General features: G+C 48.5%; 2 protein-coding genes across 2 annotated transcripts in view; one reads left to right on the top strand and one right to left on the bottom strand.

Annotated features, from left to right (window-relative positions):
- Window positions 1-16,918, bottom strand: part of TMEM232 (transmembrane protein 232) — a 128,144-nt gene extending 111,226 nt beyond the window's left edge. Inside the window, exon 1 of the mRNA XM_074952940.1 lies at window positions 16,784-16,918. The gene's annotated coding sequence lies outside the window, so the exon portion shown is untranslated. The remainder of the gene's footprint in view (window positions 1-16,783) is intronic.
- SLC25A46 (solute carrier family 25 member 46) overlaps window positions 16,610-19,788 on the top strand; it is a 39,307-nt gene continuing 36,128 nt past the window's right edge. The window contains exon 1 of the mRNA XM_074952943.1: window positions 16,610-16,628. The gene's annotated coding sequence lies outside the window, so the exon portion shown is untranslated. The remainder of the gene's footprint in view (window positions 16,629-19,788) is intronic.

Below are 19,788 nucleotides of genomic sequence, written 5' to 3' on the forward strand. Positions count from 1 at the left end.
TAAAGATTGGCAGATTGGTGAATAATTATGAGGACATACAGTCATACAGAGCAATACTGAATTGCTTGGTGAGCTGGGCCCATTCAAATAAAATGCTTATATAAAATGGATATGCTTTAGTCAAACACAGGGTCTATGGAGAGGTAACTGGGTGAAATTCTATGGCCTGTGTTATTCAGGAAGTCAAACTAAGCCCTGGTCTACACTAGGAGTTGAGGTCAAATTTAGCAGCATTCAATCGATTTAACCCTTAACCCGTCCACACGATGAAGCCCTTTTTTTCGACTTAACGGGCTCTTAAAATCGATTTCCGTACTCCACATCCGACAAGGGGATTAGCGCTTAAATCCGCCTTGCCTGGTCGAATTTGGGGTACTGTGGACACAATTCGACGGTATTGGCCTCCGGGAGCTATCCTAGAGTGCTCCATTGTGACCACTCTGGACGGCACTCTCAACTCAAATGCACTGGCCAGGTAGACAGAAAAAGGCCCGCAAACTTTTGAATTTCAATTTCCTGTTTGGCCACCGTGGCAAGCTGCAGGTGACCATGCAAAGCTCATCAGCAGAGGTGACCATGATGGAGTCCCAGAATCGCAAAAGAGCTCCAGCATGGACTGAACGGGAGGTACGGGATCTGATCGCTGTATGGGGAGAGGAATTCGTGCTATCAGAACTCTGTTCCAGTTTTCGAAACGCCAAAACATTTGTCAAAATCTCCCAGGGCATGAAGGACAGAGGCCATAACAGGGACCCGAAGCAGTGCCACGTGAAACTTAAGGAGCTGAGGCAAGCCTACCAGAAAACCAGAGAAGCGAACGGCCGCTCCGGGTCAGAGCCTCAAACATGCCGCTTCTATGATGAGCTGCATGCCATTTTAGGGGGTTCAGCCACCACTACCCCAGCTGTGTTGTTTGACTCCTTCAATGGAGATGGAGCCAACACAAAAGCAGGGTTTGGGGACGAGGAAGAAGATGATGATGAGGTTGTAGATAGCTCACATAAAGCAAGCAGAGAAACCGGTTTTCCCGACAGCCAGGAACTGTTTCTCACCCTGGACCTGGAGCCAGTACCCCCCGAACACACCCAAGGCTGCCTCCCGGACCCGCGAGGCAGAGAAGGGACCTCTGGTGAGTGTACCTTTTAAAATACTATACATGGTTTAAAAGCAAGCATGTTTAATGATTAATTTGCCCTGGCATTCATGGCACTTCTGGATATACTCCCAAAGCCTTTGCAAAAGGTTTCTGGGGAGGGCAGCCTTATTCCGTCCTCCATGGTAGGACACTTTACCACACCAGGCCAGTACCACATACTCGGGAATCATTGTAGAACAAAGCATTGCAGTGTATGTTTGCTGGCGTTCAAACAACATCCGTTCTTTATCTCTCTGTGTTATCCTCAGGAGAGTGAGATCATTCATGGTCACCTGGTTGAAATAGGGTGCTTTTCTTCAGGGGACACTCAGAGGTGCCCGTTCCTGCTGGGCTGTTTGCCTGTGACTAAAAAGAAATGTTCCCCGCTGTTAGCCACGGGGAGCGGGGAGGGGCTAGCCATGCGCTGGGGGGAGGCAAAATGCGACCTTGTAACGAAAGCACATGTGCTATGTATGTAATGTTAACAGCAAGGTTTACCCTGAAAGAGTGTAGCCATTGTTTTATAAAAATGTGTCTTTTTAAATACCGCTGTCCCTTTTTTTTCTCCACCAGCTGCATGTGTTTCAATGATCACAGGATCTTCTCCTTCCCAGAGGCTAGTGAAGATTACAAAGAAAAAAAAAACGCACTCGTGATGAAATGTTCTCTGAGCTCATGCTGTCCTCCCACACTGACAGAGCACAGATGAATGCGTGGAGGCAAATAATGTCAGAGTGCAGGAAAGCACAAAATGACTGGGAGGAGAGGTGGCGGGCTGAAGAGAGTAAGTGGCGGGCTGAGGAAAGTAAGTGGCGGACTGAAGACAGGGCTGAAGCTCAAATGTGGCTGCAGCGTGATGAGAGGAGGCAGGATTCAATGCTGAGGCTGCTGGAGGATCAAACCAATATGCTCCAGCATATGATTGAGCTGCAGGAAAGGCAGCTGGAGCACAGACCGCCGCTACAGCCCCTGTGTAACCAACCACCCTCCACCCCAAGTTCCATAGCCTCCTCTCCCAGACGCCCAAGAACGCGGTGGGGGGGCCTCCGGCCACCCAGCCACTCCACCACAGAGGATTGCCCAAGCAACAGAAGGCTGGCATTCAATAAGTTTTAAATTTGTAAACTTTTAAAGTGCTGTGTGGCCTTGTCCTTCCCTCCTCCACCACCCCTCCTGGTGCTTCTCTCCTCCACCACCCCTCCTGGGCTACCTTGGTAGTTATCCCCCTATTTGTGTGATGAATGAATAAAGAATGCATGAATGTGAAACAACAATGACTTTATTGCCTCTGCAAGTGGTGATCGAAGGGAGGTGGGGAGGGTGGTTAGCTTACAGAGAAGTAGAGTGAACCAAGGGGCTGGGGGTTTCATCAAGGAGAAACAAACAGAATTTTCACACCGTAGCCTGGCCAGTCATGAAACTGGTTTTCAAAGCTTCTCTGATGCGCACCACACCCTCCTGTGCTCTTCTAACCGCCCTGGTGTCTGGCTGTGCGAAACCAGCAGCCAGGCGATTTGCCTCAACCTCCCTCCCCGCCATAAACGTCTCCCCCTTACTCTCACAGATATTGTGGAGCGCACAGCAAGCAGTAATAACAGTGGGAATATTGGTTTCGCTGAGGTCTAACCGAGTCAGTAAACTGCGCCAGTGTGCTTTTAAACGTCCAAATGCACATTCTACCACCATTCTGCACTTGCTCAGCCTGTAGTTGAACAGCTCCTGACTACTGTCCAGGCTGCCTGTGTACGGCTTCATGAGCCATGGCATTAAGGGGTAGGCTGGGTCCCCAAGCATAACTATAGGCATTTCAACATCCCCAATGGTTATTTTCTAGTCTGGGGATAAAGTCCCTTCCTGCAGCTTTTGAAACAGACCAGAGTTCCTGAAGATGCGAGCGTCATGTACCTTTCCCGGCCATCCCACTTTGACGTTGGTGAAACGTCCCTTGTGATCCACCAGTGCTTGCAGCACTATTGAAAAGTACCCCTTGCAGTTTATGTACTCGCCAGCTCGGTGCTCCAGTGCCAAGATAGGGATATGGGTTCCGTCTATGGCCCCACCACAGTTAGGGAATCCCACTGCAGCAAAGCCATCCACTATGACCTGCACATTTCCCAGGGTCACTACCCTTGATATCTGCAGATCTTTGATTGCTTTGGCTACTTGCATCACAGCAGCCCCCACAGTAGATTTGCCGACTCCAAATTGATTCCCGACTGACTGGTAGCTGTCTGGCGTTGCAAGCTTCCACAGGGCTATCGCCACTCACTTCTCAACTGTGAGGGCTGCTCTCATCTTGGTATTCTTGTGCTTCAGGGCAGGGGAAAGCAAGTCACAAAGTTCCATGAAAGTGCCCTTACGCATGCGAAAGTTTCGCAGCCACAGGGAATCGTCCCAGACCTGCAACACTATGCAGTCCCACCAGTCTGTGCTTGTTTCCCGGGCCCAGAATCAGTGTTCCATGGCATGAACCTGCCCCGTTAGCACCATGATGCCCACATTGGCAGGGCCCATGCTTTGAGAGAAGTCTGTGTCCATGTCCTCATCACTCACGTCACCGCACTGACGTCGCCTACTCACCTGGTATCGCTTTGCCAGGTTCTGGTGCTGCATATACTGCTGGATAATGCGTGTGGTGTTTAATGTGCTCCTAATTGCCAAAGTGAGCTGAGCGGGCTTCATGCTTGCCATGGTATGGCGTCCGCACAGAAAAAAGGCGCGGAACGATTGTCTGCCGTTGCTCTGACGGAGGGAGGGGCGACTGACGACTTGGCTTACAGGGTTGGCTTACAGGGAATTAAAATCAACAAAGGGGGTGGCTTTACATCAAGGAGTATTTCAGGCAGGACTTCACGGAGGGAGAGGGGAGCAAATGAGTACAAAACAAATCTGGTCTATTTCTTGTTTTGATCCACTCCATCTATCTTTTACATCTTTGGCTGGCAGCAGACAGTGCAGAAGGACTGCAAGCCATCCACATCTCTTGACTGCTCGGCAGAAGATGGTACAATAGGACTGCTAGCCATCCTCATCTCCTGCTTGCCTGGCAAAAGATGGTACAATAGGACTGCTAGTCATCCATATTGCCTGCCTGCTTACCAAAAGATGGTAGGCTGCCTGCAGGACTAAAGAGAGTGACCTGGTCGAGTCACTCCTAATGTAGTCCCTGCACCCATGTCTGCCCAGGCGCTCCTGGCCGACATGGCCAGGAGCACCTAGGACATGACAATGACGGCTACCAGTCATTTTGTACCGTCTGCTGCCACAAGACAATGGGTTGCTGCTGCTGTGTAGCAATGCAGTACCGCGTCTGCCAGCCCCCAGGAGACATACGGTGACAGTGAGCTGAGCGGGCTCCATGCTTGCCGTGGTATGGCGTCTGCACAGGTAACTCAGGAAAAAAGGCGTGAAACGATTGTCTGCCGTTGCTTTCACAGAGGGAGGGAGGGAAGGAGGGCCTGATGACATGTACCCAGAACCACCTGCGACAATGTTTTTTGCCCCATCAGGCATTGGGATCTCAACCCAGAATTCCAATGGGCAGCGGAGACTGTGGGAACTGTGGGATAGCTATCCACAGTGCAACACTCCGTAAGTCGACGCTAGCCTCGGTACTGTGGAAGCACTCCGCCGAGTTAATGCACTTAATGCACTTAGAGCATTTTGTGTGGGGACACACACAATCGACTATTTAAAAACTATTTCTAAAAAACCGACTTCTGTAAATTCGACCTAATTTTGTAGTGTAGACATACCCTAAATGATTTAATGGTCCCTTCTGGCCTTAAAATCTGTGAATCTATTACTACAATGGGCATTGGATCAGGTTCAGAATGCACCCACTGTGAAGTAAATAAATAGTTTAGACCTGATTCTCATTACTCTAAGGCAACTTTATTCTGTGTAAAGAAGCCTTAAAATGGGTGTAAATATAATTAAGTTCAACAATGTTAAGAGTAATTTTAGGAAGAGAAACTGGTGAAAGAAAAAAAAGACAAAATATATAGGAGAAGATAAAGAACATAATGAAGGGAAAGAGAAAGAGAGGGAAGGAGATATGCGGGTAGAGGAAGAGAAAAAGAAGAGAGGAAATGGGCATTGAAGACAACTCAGGAAACAAACACTATGATCTATTGTAGGCAAGATACAGTAGAGTGAAACCAGTTATGGAAAGAAGGTATTTTAAAAAAAAAAAGGCAAGAGAGATGTAGTAATGTCCTAATGGTACTGAATGAATGCATTATTGAATGAATTTTATCAATATTGATCTAATAATATATTCTACAAATACTTTATTTGCTGTTTACAGCCTGATTTATAGCTGGTCAAACAGTCTTTGATTAAAACATTAAATGAAAACCAGCGAAATTCACCAGATACGTTCAGTGAATATTTGTTTCACTGTTCAATGAATCCTTGTAGTAATTTACACATTAAAAACATATTAAATATAATGTTGATTGATAATATATTATAATTAAATACAGTATACAATATACGACACACAACAGTTTTGTTCATTTAAATTGCAGGATGCAGGGGTCACAGAAGCATAGATTTTTATTCAGCCAGGCTAGGAGACCCTGGGCCTGATCCAATACTCCTAGAAATCAATGGAAAAATTCTCATTGACTTCAGTGGGTATTGGATTGAGCCTTTAGTCCCTAGACTAGTAAGTGTAGAGTATATTTTTGAAATTCTGGTCGCAGCCATGATATATCATACTTGCTGCAGACATTCTGCTCCAATGATAGTATTTCTAGTAACAAGGAACAATGTTTCTCCCTACAAGCCAACTACCTTATCTAACATGGAGTGTTGTGAGGCTACTTTCATTAATACATGTTAAGCATTTTGAGATCCTTGGCTAGAAGGTGCTACAGAATTGCTAAGTATTTTTAAAGGATCCCTCGGCTGCAGAAGCTGTGATAATAATCTATGTACGGTATTTTGAGGTATAGACAGATTAGGGAAGGTTTTACTAAAAATCCAGAACTATCACTTTCCCTCCCATCTGTTAATTTTGTTGTTATCCTATTTTTAAAAATCAGCTTTGGTTTGCAAAATGTATTCTTTCTAACCCCATGCTGCTTACTGCTCATAATTCCTTTTATTCTCTGATGTTTTGTGATTTTTTTTCTTTTAATATATTTTCCATCGAGGATAGTCTTGGACCCTAGTGGCATTTACCGATCTGTGATCTCAGTAATAGATTTCTAAATCAGCATCCAGAAAGACTGGAGACTCACTACATGGAAAGGAATGTTACAGAGGGAAGTTATCTAACAACATCTAATGTTTAAGTTTTGTAGTTCAAATATGTTCTCGTTGCTATTTTAACTTGAACCTCTCTCACCAGGTTAGATGAAAAAGAATTTATACTGCCAGAATCTTTTTCTGCTCTCTCTTGCGAGCTGTGTTTATGGTGTTCAGGCACATATATATCAATAATTAAGCACTCATTATAGCCAAGGGAATAAGCTCTTAGAAAGGTTTCTGTTCAATAGCAGTAATTCAATTTCTATTATGTGTGTACAGAAGTGGGGTTTGCATCTTGGGTTATAAAAGCATAATGGCATAGTGGGAGGTACTGAAAGAAAGGAAAAATTTAAACCTATGGGATGAAATTAGAAACCCTTTTTGAATCATGACATCATTCTTTAACAGGAACCTTAATGTATTTTTATGATATACTAGAAATATATACCCATTGGACAGTTCCTGAACAAGATCTTTCTGCTGGAAAGCAAAATCTACTACAGGCTTCCCCAAGAAGATTCTGCCACTGGCAAGCTCCCTGTGATACCCTGCTTCTAGAAGCCCTCTGCTGAAGACCTTGGTATTCTGATGGGGCCATGGACCTTCCTCTGAAGATCCTGGGCAGCAGGCAAGTAGAGGCCCATCTCTTAAATTCCAAGGAGAAAACCAGGCCCAGTATTATTATCCAGGATATATCGATAGTAAAATGGATAATTTAATGGTGTCTACCTTAAGTGTTTCTATACCACCTATCACTATAGCATCAAAGTACTGAACATGGTAAACTGGAACTCATCCAATCAGAAATTATCAATAGCTGATTTCACAGTGCATTTACTTTGTTAACTCTCCGAGGTTCTAAGCAACTCTGCTTTTTATTTTATTTTGTTTTTTGGGAGTGTATTAGTATTAGATTGCAGTTTTGGTGGAAAAGTTTATCTAATAGTGAGGCATTGCAGCATACTCAAAAACTGATCAGGAACATAGGAATTACCGTATTGTATCAGACCAGTGGTTCATCTAGCTCAGTATTTTATCGCCAACAGTGACCTGTACCAGCTGCTTCAGAGGAAGGTGTAAGAAAACCTGTAATAGGCAATTATGAGCTAACCTACCTTCAGAGAAAATTTTCTACTAACCCCCAATAGTTAAAGATTTTTTGATGTTCTGAAACATGAGGATTTATAACCCTTCCAAAATGGTTGTTTTTAGTTGTGTTTGTTTGTTTGTTTGTTTGTTTTTTCAAATATTTATTATTATGACTCCAGATATACTTGCTATTCCAAGAAACTCCAATTCTTTTTTTTAAATTGTGCTAAACTTTTGGACTCAATTGTATGATTTGACACCTTTCAGTTTCATTGAATATCCCCTTATATTTGTATTATGAAAGAGAATGACTAAAAGTTCCTGTGCTACTTTCTCCATCTCATTCATTGCTATGTATATCTTTTTTATGTCCCCATTCATTCATCTCCTTTTAAGGTGAATATTCCCAATATTTTCAGTCTCTCTTCAAATGGGACTATTTATATGAGCATTTCCATGCTCATAATAATTATTTTTGCCCATATCCCTAGAACCATAGAATCATAGAACTGGAAGGGACCTCGAGAGGTCATCTAGTCCAGTCCCCTGCACTCAAGGCGGGATTAAGTATTATCTAGACCATCCCTGACAGGTATTTGTCCAACCTGCTCTTAAAAATCCCCAATGATGGAGATTCTACAACCTCCCTAGGCAATTTATTCCAGTGCTTAACCACTCTGACAGTTAGGAAGTTTTTTCTAATGTCAAACCTAAACTGCCCTTGCTGCAATTTAAACCCACTGTTCTTCTTAACCTCTGAGAATAGGACAAGAAGCAATTTTTCTCCCTCCTCCTTGTAACAAACATTTATGTACTTGAAAACTGTTATCATGTCCCCTCTCAGTCTTCTCTTCTCCAGACTAAACAAACCCAATTTTTTCAATCTTCCCTCATTGGTCATGTTTTCTAGACCTTTAATCATTTTTGTTGCTCTTCTCTGGACTTTCTCCAATTTGTCCACATATTTCCTGAAATGTGGCATCCAGAACTGGACACAATACTCCAGTTGAGGCCTAATCAGCGAGGAGTAGAGCGGAAGAATTACTTCTCGTGTCTTGCTTACAATGCTCCTGCTAATACATCCCAGAATGATGTTTGCTTTTTTTGCAACAGCGTTACACTGTTGACTCATATTTAGCTTGTGATCCACTATGACCCCCAGATCACTTTCCACAGTACTCCTTCCTAGGCAGTCATTTCTCATTTGAACACTTGAGATGAGGTAACCAAAAATGAATATAATATTCCAGGTGAGGGCTTATCTTTGATTTATATAATGGCATTATAATATTTTCCATATTCTCCATTGGATTCCATATTAAGGTTTTGGCTCAATTTCATCTCTTCCAGTAGCTAGTTCCACAGTCAAGTACTCTCAGTCAAAAATATTTTATCTCTTCCTTTATTTTATACCACAAAACGTATTAAAATACAATGAATAAACTGAACTAAGTAAATACATGGAATGATTAGTGGTGCACTGGCATATTATTGAATACCTAATTCAAGACCAGCTTTTGCAGCAAACATGGTTGTTAACAAACTTGATATAACTCTATTCAGGAGCCAGAACTTTTCAAAACTGTAGTCTACCAACCATCTCACCCAGTTGCAGTTATAAAGAAATGAGAATGAGTACTACTATCTAAGGAAAAAGCAGATTACTCTGAATTTATGAAAAGTACTTCCAATTTTCTCATGGTCGTGATGTTGCATCACTATTTCCCCTATGTTAATTCCAAATTAATCTAAATACTTTTTTTCTTACAGAAAGATCCAGCAGCAAACCCACAATTTTAAATCGGGTTCTGTGACTCCCATCAACTAAAACTTCAATCACTATATCATTTATTTTACTGTTGTAAAAAGCATGACTGTAGTATTGTTTCCACCCCAAGCTACCCATGAGATCTGTCTGAACATTCCTGCCAAAATACCTTGTACCCTACCTTTCTTATTCAGCACACCAATAACATTTTAAATCGCCTAAACTTACAGTATACTCTATTTACATAATATAACATAATGGTTCTGATTCTCCTCTCTATCAGCCGGTGTTAACTGGGACTGTCTTCATTGCTAAACTGGTATGCGAAGGGAAATAGACCCCCCCCACCACTGGGCTTGCTCGTTAAGGTCTATGTGACTAAATCCCTGAATACATGGAAAAACACATATATATGTATTTACATAATAGTCTTATCTAAGTTTTCAATTTTCAGAAATTTCTAAAAGGATTTGTTAAAAACCCAGCAAATTAACCCTATAAAACTAGTACTGTAATGACCAATATTAACAAGATTCAGGAAATTCAGTCTGATACTCCATTCTTGTCCTGTCCCTTTCATGCCTGTTATGCTGGCATACTGCTATACTGAATGATCTAATTTATAATGTAATATGCGCAACATCAAGGAGCAACTAGCCAAGAAGTTAAGGAATGAGTCTCAGCTTTTTAATTCAGTTTTTTCTTTGCCACTGCTGTTGTGTGTCACACTCCTAAGGGTGTATATCATCAGTTTGATGCAGGAGGAAGGGGAGTTTACATGCTAATCCCCACTAAAACTAATGAGATTTATGCATGGTAAATTACCCTGTGCAGTAAAATGAGAATATGTCCTTTGTTACATAAATAATTTTTTGTTGAAATAAACACAGTACATAACATTTACAAATAAAAGTAAGATAACCTTTGATTGACATCTTAGAAGTTAGAGATAGAAAAGATATAAAGCAGGGGTCGGCAGCATATGGCACGCATGCCACAGAGGGCACGCTAGCCGATTTTTAATGACACACTGCGGCCTGCCGGGTCCCAGCCACCAGCCCCGCTCAGCCCGCTGCTGAACCCAGGCCGGCAGCGGGCTGAGCGGGGCCGGGGCCAGGACCCAGGAAGGCAGCAGCATGCCATTAAAAATCCTGCCTGCCCCAGCCTGCACTTCTCCGCCCCCCCGCGGGGCAGGATGAAGAAGCTTGGTCCTGCCGGCTGCTGCTGCAGGGCAGGCAAGTTTCCCCTCCCCTGCCTCTTCCCCCAGCTTGCTGGATTCCTGCCCCTCCTCTCCCTCCCTGCCGCCAATCAGCTGATGGCCCTTGCCAGCAAGAGGGAGAAGCGGAGCCGCAGTGCGCTTGCTGCTCCGGGGAGGAGGCGGAGAAGAGGTGGGGATGAGGCCTTGGGGAAGGGGGTGGAATCAGGGCATATCCCCTCCAGCCCCCTGCTGTGAGCCGCTCTAGGCAGGGGGCTGGGAGCACCCCCACGACCCTAGCCCACACCCCCAGCCCTCTGCCCTGACCCCTAACCCCCCCACACACACCCCAGCCCCTGGCCCTGACCCCTGCACCTCCCCCCACAAACCCAGCCCTCTGCCCGGGCCCCTGCACCCCCTCACACACCCCCAGCCCTCTGCCCTGACTCCAGCACCCCCTCCACATACCCAGCCCCCCCACACCCCCTGCCCTGACTCCTGCACCCTCCTCACACACTCCCAGCCCTCTGCCCTGACTCCTGCAACCCCCACACATACCCAGCCCCACCACACCCCATGCCCTGACCCCTGCACCCCCCACACACACCACACCCCATGCCCTGACCCCTGCACCCCCCACACACACCCAGCCCTCTGCCATGTCCCCTGCACCCCCCATGACCCCAGCCCTGACTCCAGCACCCCCCACACATACCCAGCTCCCCCACCCCCGCCATGACTCCTGCACCCTCCTCATACACCCCCAGCCCTCTGCCCTGACTCCTGCACCCCCCCACACATACCCAGCCCCCGCACACCCCATGCCCTGACTCCTGCACCCTCCTCACACACCCCCAGCTCCCTGCCCTGACTCCTGCACCCCACACACATACCCAGCCCCCCACACCCCATGCCCTGACTCTTCCACCCACCACATTCCCACCCCCACACTGAGCACCAAACAGGAGCTCCTGCACCCCCCCCCACATTCCCACCTGCACCCCTCGCACCAAATGGGAGCTGCCCAGGTAAGCACTCCACACCCCAACCTCCTGCCCCATCCCTGAGCCCCCTCCCTCATTCTAGCTCCTGGCCAGATCCTACACCCCAACCCCCAGCCTGCTCCTTCACCCCCAGCCCTGTGCTTAGTGCACTCCCACCCTCAGCTCAGTGCAGAGAGAGAGGAAGAGAATGGGCTAGAACCAGGAAGAAGGAAGGTACCCACTCTGTGTGGGCAGGGCCGGGATCCCAGACCGGCAGCAGGCTAAGCGGAGCCAGCAGCCGGGATCCTGGCTGGCAGGAGCCGGCGGATGGAACCCCAGACTGGCTGCGGGCTGAATGGCAGCGGGCTGAGCTGCTCAGCCCACTGCTGGTCTGGGGTCCCAGCCACCGGCCCCACTCAGCCCGCTGCCGGTCTGGGGTTCTGGCTGCTGGCCCCTTGCCAGCTGGGGTCCCGGCCGCAGGCCCCACTCAGCCCGCTGCCAGCCTAGGTGAACAGAACCCCAGGCTGGCAGCGGGCTGAGCAGGCCGGCGGTGTAAGATCAGCATTTTAATTTAATTTTAAATGAAGCTTCTTAAACATTTTGAAAACCTTGCTTACTTTACATACGACAATAGTTTAGTTATATAATATATAGACTTATAGAGAGAGAGACCTTCTAAAAAACGTTAAAATGTATTACTGGCACACGAAACCTTAAATCAGAGTGAATAAATGAAGACTTCTGAAAGGTTGCCGACCCCTGATATAAATCCATCTATTTAATCTCGCAGCCAGTTCAGGACTCCTCCTTACACTGTGTATAGTGTATTGTCTTCTGCAGTGGCTCCAAGATCCTCTGTTTAGACAGCCCTTTGCCTCTTGGGGACCTTGGGAGAACCATAGTATCTGGAGGAAAAGCTTCCATCTCAATCTGAGGAGTCGTAACCTTGCAAACCCCACTCTCCCTCCTGCCCCATTTTACCTCCTGACAAACAGATCTGGAGGGAACCTCACACATTTTCCTCCTCTGTATTCTTGCCATTTTTTTTCTCCTGAGAAAGGGAAAAAATTGATCCACTGAGATGTAGTTAGGCTATAGAAGGGAAGTAGCGATGGCCTTGTCACTTGGGATATTTACAGCTGCAGAGGACAACTCTCTAGGGACCCCAGGCAAGACAGCTTCTAGCCCATGTAGCTAGAATACCAAAGAATCACAATGTTGAAAACTACACAACCATAAAATTACAAAAAGATACAGCATAAATAACTGCTGATCTACAGCAAATAATAGGCAAAATTGTCCCAGCTTCAGTCCAGGCAATCCCACCGGGCCAAGTTCTGCTCTCCATAATACTCAATGATCTATGTTTTTCTATCATTTTAGAGTATTCATGGATATTCAACCATCAGATTGCTCACCTTTATAAACCTGCATAATGCCTTGAATAAGTTGGACACTTGGCGCTAGATCTGTAAAAACAGTCCATTCCTTTGTAAAAGCATCAGTTGAACAGTGAGAGAAAGGGGAAACAAATTTAGGCCCAACTGCTTGCATGTCTGCGAGGTGAGAGGGTCCCAGAGCCTACGCTGCAGCCCATTCTACATTGCAATTAAACAGCCCCACAGCCAGTGGTGAGCTGGAGCCAGTTCGCACCGGTTCACTAGAACCGGTTGTTAAACTTAGAAGCCCTTTTAGAACCGGTTGTTCCGCGAGGGACAATCGGTTCTAAAAGGGCTTCTAAATTTAACCGGCCAAAAGTGGCGCCTTAGGTGCTGACTCCATGGGTGCTCCAGCCCTGGAGCACCCAATGGGAAAATTTGGTGGGTGCAGAGCACCCACCGGCAGCTCCACGCCCCAACCCCGGCCCCAGCTCACCTCTGCTCTGCCTCCGCCTCCTCCCCTGAATGCGCCGCACCGCCCTGCCCTGCTTCTCCACCCCCCCAGGCTTCCCGCGAATCAGCTGTTCACGCGGGAAGCTGGGGCAGGCTGAGAAGCAGGCCGCGGCTTCCTGCTCAGGCCCAGGGAGGCGGAGGTGAGCTGGGGCGGGGGAGCGCGAGGAGGGCCGCCCACGCAGGTAACCCGGGGAGGGGGTACACAGGGGAACCGCTTCCCGCCCCAGCTCACCTCCGCCTCCCTGGGCCTGAGCGGGAAGCCACTGCCTGCTTCTCAGCCCTCCCTGGCTTCCCACCGAACGGCTGATTCGTGGGAAGCCAGGCGGGAGGAGAAGCAGAGCGGGGCGGTGCATTCAGGGATGGAGGCGGAGCGGAGGTGAGGTGAGCTGTGGCCGGAGGTGAGGTGGGGAGCTGCCGGTGGGTGCTGTGTACCCACCAAATTTTCCCTGTGGGTGCTCCCACCCCGGAGCACCCAGGGAGTCGGAGCCTAAGGCGCCACTTTTGATGTGATCAGTGAGGGAGCAGCTGCTCCCCCTGCTCCCCCCCAGCTATGCTCCCCCGCCCCTAGGAGCCAGAGGGACCTGCGGGATGCTTCCTGGGAACTGCCCCAGGTAAGCACCTCCGGGACTCCCCACCTCGCCCCCCGGTAGGTGCCCCTGGCTCTTAGAGGTGGGGTGGGCACCCACTACGGTGGCCCACGAGACCCTCCTGCCCGGTTCTGGGGGCAGTCAGGGGACAGGGGAGGGGGATGGATGGGACGGGGTCCTGGGGAGGGGGCATAAAGGAACGCGGGGGGGTTGGATGGGGCAGGAGTCCCAGGGGGCAGGGGTGGGCAACGACCCCCTCGTGCGGTGAGGAGGGAACCCGTTGTTAAGATTTTGGCAGCCCATCGCTGCCCACAGCCAGAGCCCCACAATCCTGAGTCCGCTGGCAAAGGCCAGCCATGGGTTTTTAATTGCAGTGTAGACATACCTAATGTGCTGTCAAGCACACATAGTAAACAAACTCAAAATATTGAGAAAAATATTTTTTTCTTCAGTATCTTTCATTGATAGTAATCATTTAGGCCCTGATTCCGCAAATACTTATACACACATGTTAATTTTACTATCACGAGTAATCCCACTGATTTACAGTACTAAAGTTAAGCATGTGCATAAGTGTTTGCAGAATCAAGTCTTCAGGTGTTACTTATAATCAGAGTAGGTTAAAAAAATGCATTATTTTAGCTTGTGGTGTCCCTCTAATAAAGTGACAGGAATGAAAATATCTTGGCTTATTTATAGAAATTTTCTACAGTATCATTTTGTTTCCCATTATGATTATTTATTATTCATTAAGTGTTGATAATAGGCCAAGCGTTGTACAGAATACACGCTGAAGTGACTCCTGCAGAATTTACAGTCTACAGCTCTGAATACACAAACATTCAGTCATTTGCTTAACTTTACTACCTTGACTAGTCCCATTGAAATCATTGGAACTGCTCATGGTACTAAGCACAATCCTAAATGTTTGCCGGATCAGGACCTAAGGCTCTGCTCTTGCAAAAATTTACTTTACACACTGAGTAATCTCACTGAAATCAATGGACCACTTGCAGCACATAAAGCAGGTGTGGGCAAACTACAGCCTGCAAGCCGTTTTAAGCTGGCCCGCAAGCTCCCGCTGGAGAGTGGGATCGACAGCCGCACCACATGGCTCAGTCCCACTCCGACCGGGGCGCTGGGCTGGGGGCCGGACCACGCGGCTAGGCCCTGCTCCAGCGCTCCGTCCAGGGCTCTGGGTCAGGGGCCACATCACACGGCTCGGCCCCGCTCCAGCACTCTGGCCGGGGCGCTGGGTCGGACGCCGCACCACGTGGCTCAGCCCTGCCGAGGCACAGGGTTGGGGCTGCACCACGTGGCTTCCGGAAGCCGTGGCATGGCCCCGCTCTGGCGCTGTAGCCGGGGGCTACTCCCCCCGGCTCCCAGAAGCTGCGGCATGATCCCGCTCCAACTCTAATGGCCCCCTCCTGCACTCCAATGGGAGTTGCAGGGGCAGAGCCTGCAGATGGGGCAGCGTGCAGAGACGCCTGGCCGTGCCTCCGCGTAGGAGTCATAGAGGGACATGCCGCTGCTTCCGGGAGCTGCTTGAGGTAAGCGCCGCTTGGAGCCTGCACCCCTGAGCCTCTCCCCAGGCCCCAGCCCCCTGCCCCAGCCCTGATCCCCCTCCCGCTCTCCAGACCCCTCAATCCCAGCCTGGAGCACCCTCCTGCACCCCAAACCTCTTATCCCCAGCCCCACCCCAGAGCCCGTAACCCCAGCTGGAACCTCCACCCCTTCCCGCACCCTCAGTCCCAGCCCAGAGCACCCTGCTACATCCCAAACTCCTCGTCCCCACCCCCACCCCAAAGCCTGCACCCCCAACCAGAGCCCTCACCCTCTCCGACACCCCAACCCCAATTTTGTGAGCATTCATGGCCTTTCATACAATTTCTATTCCCCGATGTGGCCCTCGGGCCAAAAAGTTTGCTCACCTCTGACATAAAGTTATACAAGTGGATAAAGAAAAGGGCTCACGAAAGCTTATGCTCAAATAAATCTGTTAGTCTCTAAGGTGCCACAAGTCCTCCTTTTCTTTTTGCGAATACAGACTAACACGGCTGCTACTCTGAAACAAGTGGATAAGTCTTTGTAGGATCAGGGTTTACCGCAAATACTTAAGCACGTGCATAGCTTTATGCTCATAATTCATGAAGAGTCAATCCCTTTGGCTTCAATGGGAGTACTCACATGTGCAAAGTGATGCAAATCATGTTTACAGGATAGGGAGCTTAAGGAAGAAACAGAGGAGTAGTTTATTCTAACTGTCATTGGAAAAGGGATTGTTTGAGAGAGGGTGTGTGTGAGTTGGGAAAGCGATTGTTTGAGAGAGGGTGTGTGTGAGTTAGTCAAAGAGAGCCAGGAGTGATGGCAGGTTGTATTTATGCAGCTTTACAAGCAATGTGAAAAGCCTGGGAAGTTGTCAGAAATAACATCAGTGATGTCTAGAGTTTCTTTATGGAGTCATTCCACATTAACTAACAACTATCTTTCCTTGAAAGCCGTGGTATAATTTGGCTTAGGGAGATGAAAATTAACCACAAAGGGAATTCACTTGTCTTTGTCACTCGATTTAACAGGTTCCTTAGCATGATAATAGCCTTCTGGATGTATGCAAAATGGAGAGCAAGTAACACGGATACCTGAAGGGATTCGAAAAGTCAGCCTATTCTTGGCAGGGCCGGGAGAGGAAAGGAGATGGCAAGGCCAGGAGAGTATCCGAGGTGCACTGTGCGTTCCGGAGCAGGGGTGATGGGGCCCGGGGGGGGGGGGGGGGCTCGAGGCAATCCGTGAACCTCCGACGTTTTAGAGGCATTCTCGTGCCACCGTCAGGGCACCCAGCGCCTGGCCTCGGCGCCTGCTCCCGCCTCCCGCTTACCTGAGGGTGACGGGAGTGGAGGCAGGAGCGTCCCTCAGCACCGCGCCAGGGCGACTCGCCTCCCAGGCCCCGGCCGCTGCTCGGGCGCCGCCGCCGCCGGGGCGGTTGCTAAGGACGCGGTCGGGCTGGCTCCCAGCCCATTGTGACGGGGGGGGGAGGCGCTTCCGGCCGGACGCAGCAACCAGCCCGGCGGCTGCAAACGGGAGCTGGAGGCCAAGTGGCCAGTGGAGATTGAAACTCCCTGCGCGCGCTCCCCTTGTGCGGGGCGGGGGGGACCGTGCAGCCCCGGGGCAGGAAGAAGGGCCTGGCTCAGCAGGGGAGCAGGCAGGCAGAAAGCTCGGAGAGACAGGCGGGGGCTGGGATTGCACCTGGCCAGCGGTTAGAGACTGTAGGAGGGAACAGGCAGGGGGCACCCGGGTGAGGTGGCCGGGGGGGGGGGGGGGGGAATTGTCTACGGGCCGAGGTTCCTCTCCTTCATAGGATCATAGAATATCAGGGTTGGAAGGGACCTCAGGAGGTCATCTAGTCCAACCCCCTGCTCAAAGCAGGGCTAATCCCCAATTTTTGCCCCAGATCCCTAAATGGCCCCCTCAGGGATTGAGCTCACAACCCTGGGTTTAGGAAGCCAATGCTCAAACCACTGAGCTATCCCTCGCACACATTCTTCTCTCCTCTGCTGGGTTCAGAGTTGCCCCCCCACACCACACGTTTGGGGGCTCAATCCAGTTTTCCCACCTCCCCTGACATGTCAGCGGGTTCTGAAGTTGCTCGCCCCCCGCCCCACCCAGCGCCACACCAGCTTGGCAGGCTCTTTCCCCCTTTAAGCTGCTCTTTGGAACACTCCTGTTGGAGGGAATGCAGCCCTCATTCCGCCCAGACCTGCTGTCATGTCTCCTTATTAATCGTTGTTGTTACAAATTGCAGAAATCAGGCAGACTGAGGCATGAGACGGAAACGATTGAAAATGGGTGTGCTACAGAAATGAATCCCATGTTATTTTAAGATTCATTTTCCAAAAGTTTTCCTGTGACATGTGTGTCAGGCCTTTGTCACTGACAAAGAGGTCTTAACAAATTGGGTGGTGACCTTTCACTTTGTCTGCAGCCTCCATACCTTCACATGGGCAAGGAAATGCTCATCTAAATTCTTCTGTCCATCATGTGGTTGCATGGAAATGTTTAAAAAAAATATTTTCATGGGGGTACCCCCAGCCATTCCATTATTTTGTCACTAGCATGTTTTTTTGTTTTGTTTTTTCTCAGTGGTTGTTTTTTTCCTGGCTACTCCCTATCTGTGACTAATCCGGTGACAAAAAGCCAGCAATAATATATCTTTGTTCAGTTTTATTGATATGAACAGATAATACTAGACTGTAAGCACCTTCATCATCACATCACATTGCACATTTTCAGCTTCGATGACATTTTGGGTCAAGCCTATTACAAATTTACCACACTGCCTTGAGGACACAACCATCATTAATAACTCTGAAAGTGCAAGATACCCATGTAATATCATGAGCGGTGTATTACATTACCAATCCCATTTGCCCATTGTCACTGATACTTAGCCTTTTGCCCTTCTCTTCCAACTAAAAACTACCTCCTAAATATCTGAGAGTGAGTGATCAAACAAGTTTAGTAGTTAAGGTTGGCACAGACTGTTTCTTACTGGTTCTAGCTTGTCCCCAACATATGCCAGCTAAAGCCAAGAAAGCATTTCTTCATATGGGCAGACATGAAAATCATATTTGAATTTTAGCGTTATATTGGGATTGAAATCAAGTCTATACTAATCAGTGTGAATCTGAAGTATTTTATAATTTATACCGTGTGCAGATGTGGTCGCCGCATCTCAAAAAAGATATATTGGAATTGGAAAAGGTACAGAAAAGGGCAACAAAAATGATTAGGGGCATGGAACAGCTTCCATAGGAGAGATGAATAAGGCTGGGACTTTTCAGCTTGGAAAAGAGACAACTAAGGGCAAAGGGGGATATGATAGAGGTCTATAAAATCATGACTGGTATGTAGAAAGTAAATACGGAAGTGTTACTTCATCTCATAACACTAGAAGTAGGGGTTGCCAACTGAAATGAACAAGCAGCAGGTTTAAAACAAACAAAAGGAAGTATTGCTTACACAATGCACAGTCAGCCTCTGGAACTCTTTGCCAGAGGATGTTGTGAAGGCGAAGACTATAACAGGGTTCAAAAAAGAACTAGATAAATTCATGGAGGATAGGGTCATCAATGGCTATTAGCCACGATGGGCAGGAATGGTGTCCCTAGCTTCTGTTTGCCAGAAGCTGAGAATGGGTGATAGGATGTCATAGGCGCCGACTTCCCCTCTGCCTGGTGGGTGCTTGACCCCCTGCCCACCCTTGGCCCTGCCCCTGTCCCGCCTCTTCCCACCCCTGCACTGGCCTTGCTCCACCACCATTCCACCCCTTCCCCAAAGTCCTTGCCCCACCCTGCCTTTTCCCACCCCAGCCCGCCCCTTCCTGCCCCCATTCCATCCCCTTCCCCCAAGTCCCCACCCCTGCCCTGCCTCTTCTCCACCTCCTCCCCTGAGCATGCTGCTTCCTCGCTCCTCTCCCTCCCTCCCGGAAAGTCCTAAACACTGCCAAACAGCTGTTAGGCAGCGGGGCATGCGGGAAGTGCTGGGGGGGAGGAGGAGGAGCGGGAACGGAGCACACTCAGGTGGTGGGGGAGGAGGTGAAGAGGGGGGAGCTTGGTTACCGGTGGGTGCAGAGCACCCACTAATATTTCCCTGTAGGCCTTCCAGCCCCAGAGCATGCACAGAATTGGTGCCTATGGATCACTTTAGGATTACCTGTACTGTCCATTCCCTCTGAAGCACCTGGCATTGGCCACTCTCAGAAGATAAGCTACTAGGCTAAATGGACCTTTGATCTGACCTTTGGCTGGTCTTATGTGAAGCTTTCTGTAGGGTGACCAAATAGCAAGTGTGAAAAATTGGGACAGGAGGTACCTATATAAGAAA

Source organism: Natator depressus, chromosome 5, assembly GCF_965152275.1.
Source record: "Natator depressus isolate rNatDep1 chromosome 5, rNatDep2.hap1, whole genome shotgun sequence".
Taxonomy (NCBI): Eukaryota; Metazoa; Chordata; order Testudines; family Cheloniidae; genus Natator; species Natator depressus.